Raw genomic sequence first — 7220 nt, 5'->3', positions numbered from 1 at the left:
AAATAAATAAATAAATAAATAAAAATATATATTCTAGATACAATTTATTTGTCATGTATATGTACTTCAATTACTCTCTCCACAGCAAAGGACAGGTATATTTATTGTCTCATATAATAAATATATGTTTTTCAAGAGCAAAGGACAGCCATGTTTAGGGCCCAGTATAAAATATCAGGATTCCCAGAGCTGAGGGTTCCTTTCTTGCAATGGAATTCATTGTGGGTGATGGTGTCATCCGATCCTCTTGTCATTGTCCTGGGAACATCTGGGCTTGGGGAATTAGTTAAATATGTTGACACTCTCGCAACTGTTATTTCCATGAGTAATGAACTTCTCTTCATGTCTGACAAATGGATCTTAGTCACCAATATCCATGAGACCCTGGCACCCAAATTTGTTAGCTTGCAAGTTGGTTAAAATCTCAGGCCATTTACAACTCTTGAAAACGACTTCAACTTCTGGGTACTTACTTATGATATATTCAGATTTGTCCATTAGTCCTCTCTTATGGGCTCATGGAGACTTCATAAAATGTGTCTGAGGAAAAATAAAAAAAAAAACAAAATCTTATTCTTAGATTTTAGAAGGTTGTGGCGTCAGTTGAAGAGGTATGGTGTTGCATTACAATGGCATACCTATGTGGTTATGTGGAAAAGTTGGAGGGACATCCTCCCAATGTTTGGTATGTCAAAAGCTTTTGTTGCTCAATTTTCTTTGCATAAAATATGAGCACAAGTAAGATATATACTGATTTTTAGATAGTAAGGAATAGTTTAGTGCATGGTCATGGCTCGTTGACATGAATACTTGTGATGGTTTTATGCTGATAGTAAGATGGATATTTTGAGCATGTTTTGTGTTCTATTTGGAAGCTCCCACTGTAGGGGAGGGTTTTGATAATCAAGAGAACCAATTATCCAGTTCTGTATATGATTGTCAGCTTCTATTCTCAGCCATACCATACTTGTTCATTAATACATGACCTGTCATGACACCTGTCACTATTCCTGAGTGCCCGATCTGCCAAGGGATCCAAGGATCCAAAGCGGAACCACTAGTATGCTCCCTCTCCATGAAAGAACAAACTGGCTACATGGTGGCAGGTTGATAATATTGAACCTCTTTCAAATCTAAGATACACAGTTATTTTTGTGTTAGAAAATAAAATTAATGTTAATATTAGTTACCTTCCTTGCTTCCAATGCTTTTGCCCAAATGTAGATTGAGTGAATATCTTACTAATTCTTGTGCTACTTCAAACAATACTGCTTTTGACAAGTTAACCATTTTATAGCAAAAGAGGCAATGAGCAACACCTACCACAACTAATGGTTCTGCTATATATGGAAACAGTTGTAACAGAATATTAAAATCTAAGCCATGTCACAACTAGGTAATAAGAGCTTACATATTTAGGTTACCAATCTATGAGGAATATGGCACAGACTTGGTATTTTAGTAGTTTTACTGAAGCCGGAACATAGATATAAGAAACAAGAGATGCAAACAGAATACTCTCTCACTACTACTTTTATTTGCACTCTCAGTTATTCTTACTTTTTATTTTTCCATCTTTGTCCTCGTCTTATTTAGAGGTCTTGTTGTCTGCAAGATAGGAGTGCTTCCAAAAGAGAACACAACAAAGGTTTGATTGAACTAGAAGCTGATATTTTGTCCTACCTGTTCTGATATCTTCCTGTTCATCTGGCTATTTGTGTTTCCTTATGGCCATGGTGGTGATTGATCCTGAATATCATAAAGAAATGAGACTCCTATGGGGTAACAGGTATATGTTGGTAAACCAGAACATTCTCCAGAGCACCCAGACATGACTCCAATAATTGATGGGATTTCGTGTCTTTCTTTTTAAGGAAAAGAATGATCTTTTTGTTCACTTATGCAATTATACTTGGAACATACACATGACTTTATTATGATTGTTTCTATACTTTAATGTAGATAGAAAGGTGTGTTTCAAAGCTGATCATCCAGAGAGGTAGACTGGTTGTGTGGAACGTTTTCTTTTTGTATTAAAACAGCCATTGCCCTTTTAATGTCTTGCTGTGTGTCAAGCACTGGACATCTAGGGACTACATTTCCTGGACTCCCTTGCCAGGAGTATTCCAATATAGATGCTAGAATTAGAGGAGCATATAAAAGGTTTGGAAATTGGAAGGAAAGCAGACATCATTAATTTCCTACCCTTGCAGATAGGGCAAGTGCTGAACACATTGAAGAAATGCTGTCTGAGTGGCTAATTCCCTAGAGTACAGCTCTTCTTAATGATGCAGGCAGCTGGACCACTGGAAATAACTTCCCTGATTTCTACACTTCCAGATTTCCTCCCATGATTCCTTCTGATAGCTGTTCCTTATCCAATACTTTTAAAGAAAACAAGTTTCCTGTATATATCCCATTTTTAAATTATTCTGTCAACCAGGCTGGAGTGCAGTGGTGCAACCACAGCTCAGTGCAGCCTCAGTCTCCAGGGCTCAAGCAATCCTCCTGCCTCAGCCTCCTGAGTAGCTGGGCCTATAGGTACATGCCACCACACCCAGCTAATTTGTTAATTACAACTTTTTTTTTTTTTTTTTGTAGAATTGGTATGTCTTTATGTTGACCAGGCTGTTCTCAAACTCCTGGGCTCAATTGATCCTTGCACCTTGGACTCCCTCCCACAATTGTTTTTTTTTTTTATTTTTTATGTATTTATTTTTTTAAATACAAGGTCTTGGTATTTTGCCTAGGCTGGTTTCTAGTTCCTGAGCTCAAACAATCCTCTTGCTTCAGCCTCCTTAGTGGCTGGGACTACAGGCATACACCACTGCTCCTGGCTTAAATTTCATTGTAATTTAAATACCTGGAGTGTTTTCTGTTTTCATAGCAAAGACTTTATTTACATATTAATCTATTTTAGGAAATTAATAGTGTCCTTTTGATTTCTGCGTCATTTCTTTTTGAATTGCTTAGCAAAGTCAAGTATTTCTAAACCTTCGTGACCTGTATATTAAGATAATCCTTAAATTAAAATAAACAGGCTGGGCGCAGTGGCTCACACCTGTAATCTCAGCACTTTGGGAGGCCAAGGCAGGGGGATTACCTGAGGTTATGAGCTCAAGACAAGCCTAGCCAACATGGGGAAACCCCATCTCTACTAAAAATTAAAAAAAATTAAAAATTAGCTGGGCGTGTTGGCAGGCTAATTTAAAATATACATCTATAGTTATTCAGTATCTACCTTCTGATAATTTTATACTCCATTAATTTCAGAATAAGGACCTGAAAACATTGTATTTTCATTTTCTCCCATCCATTCTTTGTGCTATTGTTATCATACATTTTAAGTATGATGTGGGCTGGTCACGGTGGCTCACGCCTGTAATCCCAGCACTTTAGAAGACTGATGGGAGAGGATCAGTTGAGATCAAGAGTTTGAGACAAGCCTGGCCAAAATGATGAAATCCTGTTTCTACTAAAAATACAAAAATTACCCAGGCCTGGTGGCGCATGCCTGTACTCCCAGCTACTTGGGAGCCTGAGGCAGGAGAATCACTTGAACCCAGGACGTGGAGGTTGCAGTGAGCCAAGGTTGTGCTACTGCACTACAGCCTGGGCAACAGAGCAAGACTCTGTCTCAAAATAAATAAATAAATAAATAAATAAATAAATTAATTAATTAATTATTTAAAACAATGAAACAACTAGATAAACAGCAAAGAGCCTTTCTAACCTGCAAAATTTGCTAAGTTACGTGAGCCCTACTCATAAACATCTCCATTTTCCTCTGTATGTCCGGGATTTTCAAACCTTTAAGCAAATCGGAATCATTTGAAAGGCTCATTATAGCAAATTTCAGGGCCTTGTCCTCAGATTCATGTTTTAAAGTCTGGAATGGGGCACAAACATTTAAATTACTGAGTTCCCAGGTAATGCTGATGCTGCTGGTTCATGGGAGGCATTTAAGAATTACATCTCTCACTGTGTTTTAATACTTCACTTTCACTTCTTTTTCAAATAAATATTGTCAACTGAAGAAAACGTCAAGCTTTTAGAGAAATAGAGTTTGGCATAGCAGCAACTGTGGCAAAGCAGCTGCTGCTGCCAGTACAGCTGGAGACGTGAGCCCACACTGGGCTGTCCATGGGCCCACACTCTCGAAGAGTGGAAGTCCCGTTGGATCAGAGTAAGATGGACAGTAGCTTTGGTTGTGATTGTGGTGAGCCGGAGCCACCTGATCACTAACAAAAGACATCTGTTAACCAACAGCCGCCAGGGCTTTCTGATGAAATATATAGCAACAAAGGAAGAAAAGAAACAAAATGGAAATAGTGCTTACCACCACCTTAGAACAATGCTGCTCAGGGCCAATCCAACACTGAATGTGTCTGCACTGTGAGGAGAATGTTCATAGAAGTCTGTTGTGTTGTGTGCATATTTATTCATATTTTTGTTAAATGTTAAATCATTTATCACAGTAAATCTGGGTGCATAGTACCTAATTTCATTCCATTTGAGCTTCTTGAGTGTTTTCTTTAAATGTCTGCAAAGTTGCTGCCCCTTTCTTGAACTATGAGTACTGCAATCTCTTAAATTCTCAATATGAGTAGAGCTTTTTGAGCTTTATATCTAAGGGGAACTGAACAAGCCTGTTTGGAAAATGCAATGAACATCAAGAAACCATCTTGCTGTGGAAGCATAATTATTTTTCTTCTGCCTGTTTAAAAGATCTTTCCTTTTGATGTCAGTTTTCTTCCTTGTTTACATAAGTTCAACAATTCAAAAGGAAAACTCGATCGTAAGGGTTTGAAACTGGCAGAGAAAGCTGAAAGTCTCATGAACATTCACGGTTTTGATCTGGGCGCTGGATATATGAACTTAAAACCATTGGATAGTGGAGGCAACAGCTTGTTTTTTTTCTGCTGTAGACAATGACTGTGATAAAAGAGAATCCATCAAGAAAATTCTCCTTACTGATCCCCAGAGTGTCAAAAATGCTCTACATTAAATCAAAATTATTAGAAGATTTGACATCGTGACATTGTGAAAGTGTTTGAAATTCCTAGTACCAGTGGAAGCCAATTAACAAACAATGTGAACTCTCTTACCAAACTTAACAGTATTTACATTTTTCAGAATTACATGGAGACAGACTTGGCTAATATGCTGGAGGAGGGCCCTTTACTGGAAAAGCATGCCAGACTTTTCATGTATCAGCTGCTAAGGTGGCTTAAGTACATTCACTCTGCAAATGTATTGCCCAGATATCTCAAACCAACTAATCTTTTCATTAATACTGAAGACGTGAGGCTGAAGATAGAGGACTTTTGTCTTGCACAAATCAGGGATCCTCATTATTCCCATAAGGATCATCTTTCTGAAGGACTGGTAACTAAATGGTACAGATCTCCACATCTTTTACATTCTCCTAGTAGTTATAGTAAAGCCATTGACATGTGGGCTGCAGGCCACATCTTTGCTGAAAGGCTGACTGGTAAAACCCTTTTTGCAGGTGCACGTGAACTCAAACAGATGGAGCTGATTTTAGAATCTAGTCCTGTTATACATGAGGAAGATCGTCAGGAGCTTCTCAGGGAAATTCCAGTTTACGTTAGAAATGAAATGACTGAACCACAGAAAGCTTTAACTCAGCTGCTTCAGGGAATTAGTTGAGAAGCACTGGATCTCCTGGAACAAATTTTGACATTTATCCCTAGAGATGGGTTAACAGCAGAAGAAGCGCTCTCCCTTCATTACATGAGCATATATTATTTTCCAATGGATGAGCCAATTTCAAGTTATCTTTTTCATATTGAAGACGAAGTTTATGATATTTTGCTTATGGATGAAACTCACAGTCACATTTATAACTGGGAAAGGTATGATTGTTAGTTTTCAGTGCATGATTGGCCTATACATAACAACTTTGACATTGATGAAGTTCTGCTTGACCCAAGAGCTCTGTCTGATGTCACTGATGAAGAAGAAGTACAAGTTGATCCCCAAAAATATTTGGATGGACGTTGGGAAAAGTATAAAATATCTGGAGGATCCAATTGCTCTACTGAGCCTTTTTGGCAGTACCCAGATCATCATAAAAACAAATAGGGATTTGAAGTGTAGTCATACTTGTAACTACAAAGCCAGGTCATCATCATATTTAGATAATTTAGTTTGGAGAGTGAGTGAAGTTAACATTACTATGAACCCAAAGTTATTATAGATATTTCCAATCAGAAAGAATAAAGCAGAGAAAAATCTGATAAGAAAGGCAAGTGAAAACGTGAAAGGAATGGATTGGGTAAAGCCCAGATAGCGCTTGAGGAAGCCTCATAGCAATGGGTTGAAAAACAAAGGGAAACAAATCAGGAGTTTGATTTTGATTCCTTTATTGCAGAAACTACTCAACTTAGTTCACAACACGAGCCTACTGATGTTGTTGAGAAATGAAGTAACTCTAATGGGTCAGGGTCCCAACTAGAAATGAAAAATTTGATATCAAAGACAGCAAGCCAAGAAAAACAGAAAAAAGGAACGTCAAATTTGGCTCAATTAGAAGTCTTGTACCAATCTTCTTGGGACAGCCAGTTTGTGAGTGGTGGGGAGAACTATTTTATCACAAATTAGTTTTGTTGTGAGGTAAGGAAGTGTGAATGAGTTGAGAAGGAAAACATTTACACTAGTTACTTGGACAAGTTATTTAACAGGAAAGAAGATACTGAAATACTAGAAACTGAGCTAGTAGAGGATGGGAAGCTTGGGGAGAGAGGAAATGAAGGATTTCTGAACAACAGTGTGGAGTTCCTCTTTAACAAGCACCTTGAGTCCGTGGGCATCCTGCAGTTTCGCAGTCCAGTTGGGTCACTACTTAAGTCAATACAGGCCACATTACCACCTTCTGCTATGGAATCTTCCCCTTGAATTCCTCGTAAAACCTGCAGCAGCATTTTATAACATGTGAACTAAAGCACTCAGCAGACAGTTATCTTTGCATTCTTCATGAAATGTGTTTTGCCTTTATTTTATCACTAGTGTTTAAGTCATTTTTTACTTGAATCAGATGGTGTAATTTAGTAAGGATTAGCTCTTGGTTTTTAAAATTCAGAACTTTTTTTCTACATATGAGATAGTTTTCATTTTAACTGGCATGCCGTTTGCACACAAAAATAAAGCATAGAGCAAAATAACGCAACGCTAGAGGAGGCAAAAGAAATGCATTT

General features: G+C 37.9%; 1 pseudogene; it reads left to right on the top strand.

Moving 5' to 3' along the window:
* Positions 1 to 228: 228 nt before the first annotated feature.
* On the top strand, positions 229 to 6966 carry LOC100434114 (mitogen-activated protein kinase 6-like; annotated as a pseudogene).
* Positions 6967 to 7220: the final 254 nt, after the last annotated feature.

This window comes from Pongo abelii, chromosome 22 (genome assembly GCF_028885655.2).
Source record: "Pongo abelii isolate AG06213 chromosome 22, NHGRI_mPonAbe1-v2.0_pri, whole genome shotgun sequence".
Lineage (NCBI taxonomy): Eukaryota > Metazoa > Chordata > Mammalia > Primates > Hominidae > Pongo > Pongo abelii.
This window is presented reverse-complemented; position numbering and strand designations above follow the sequence as displayed.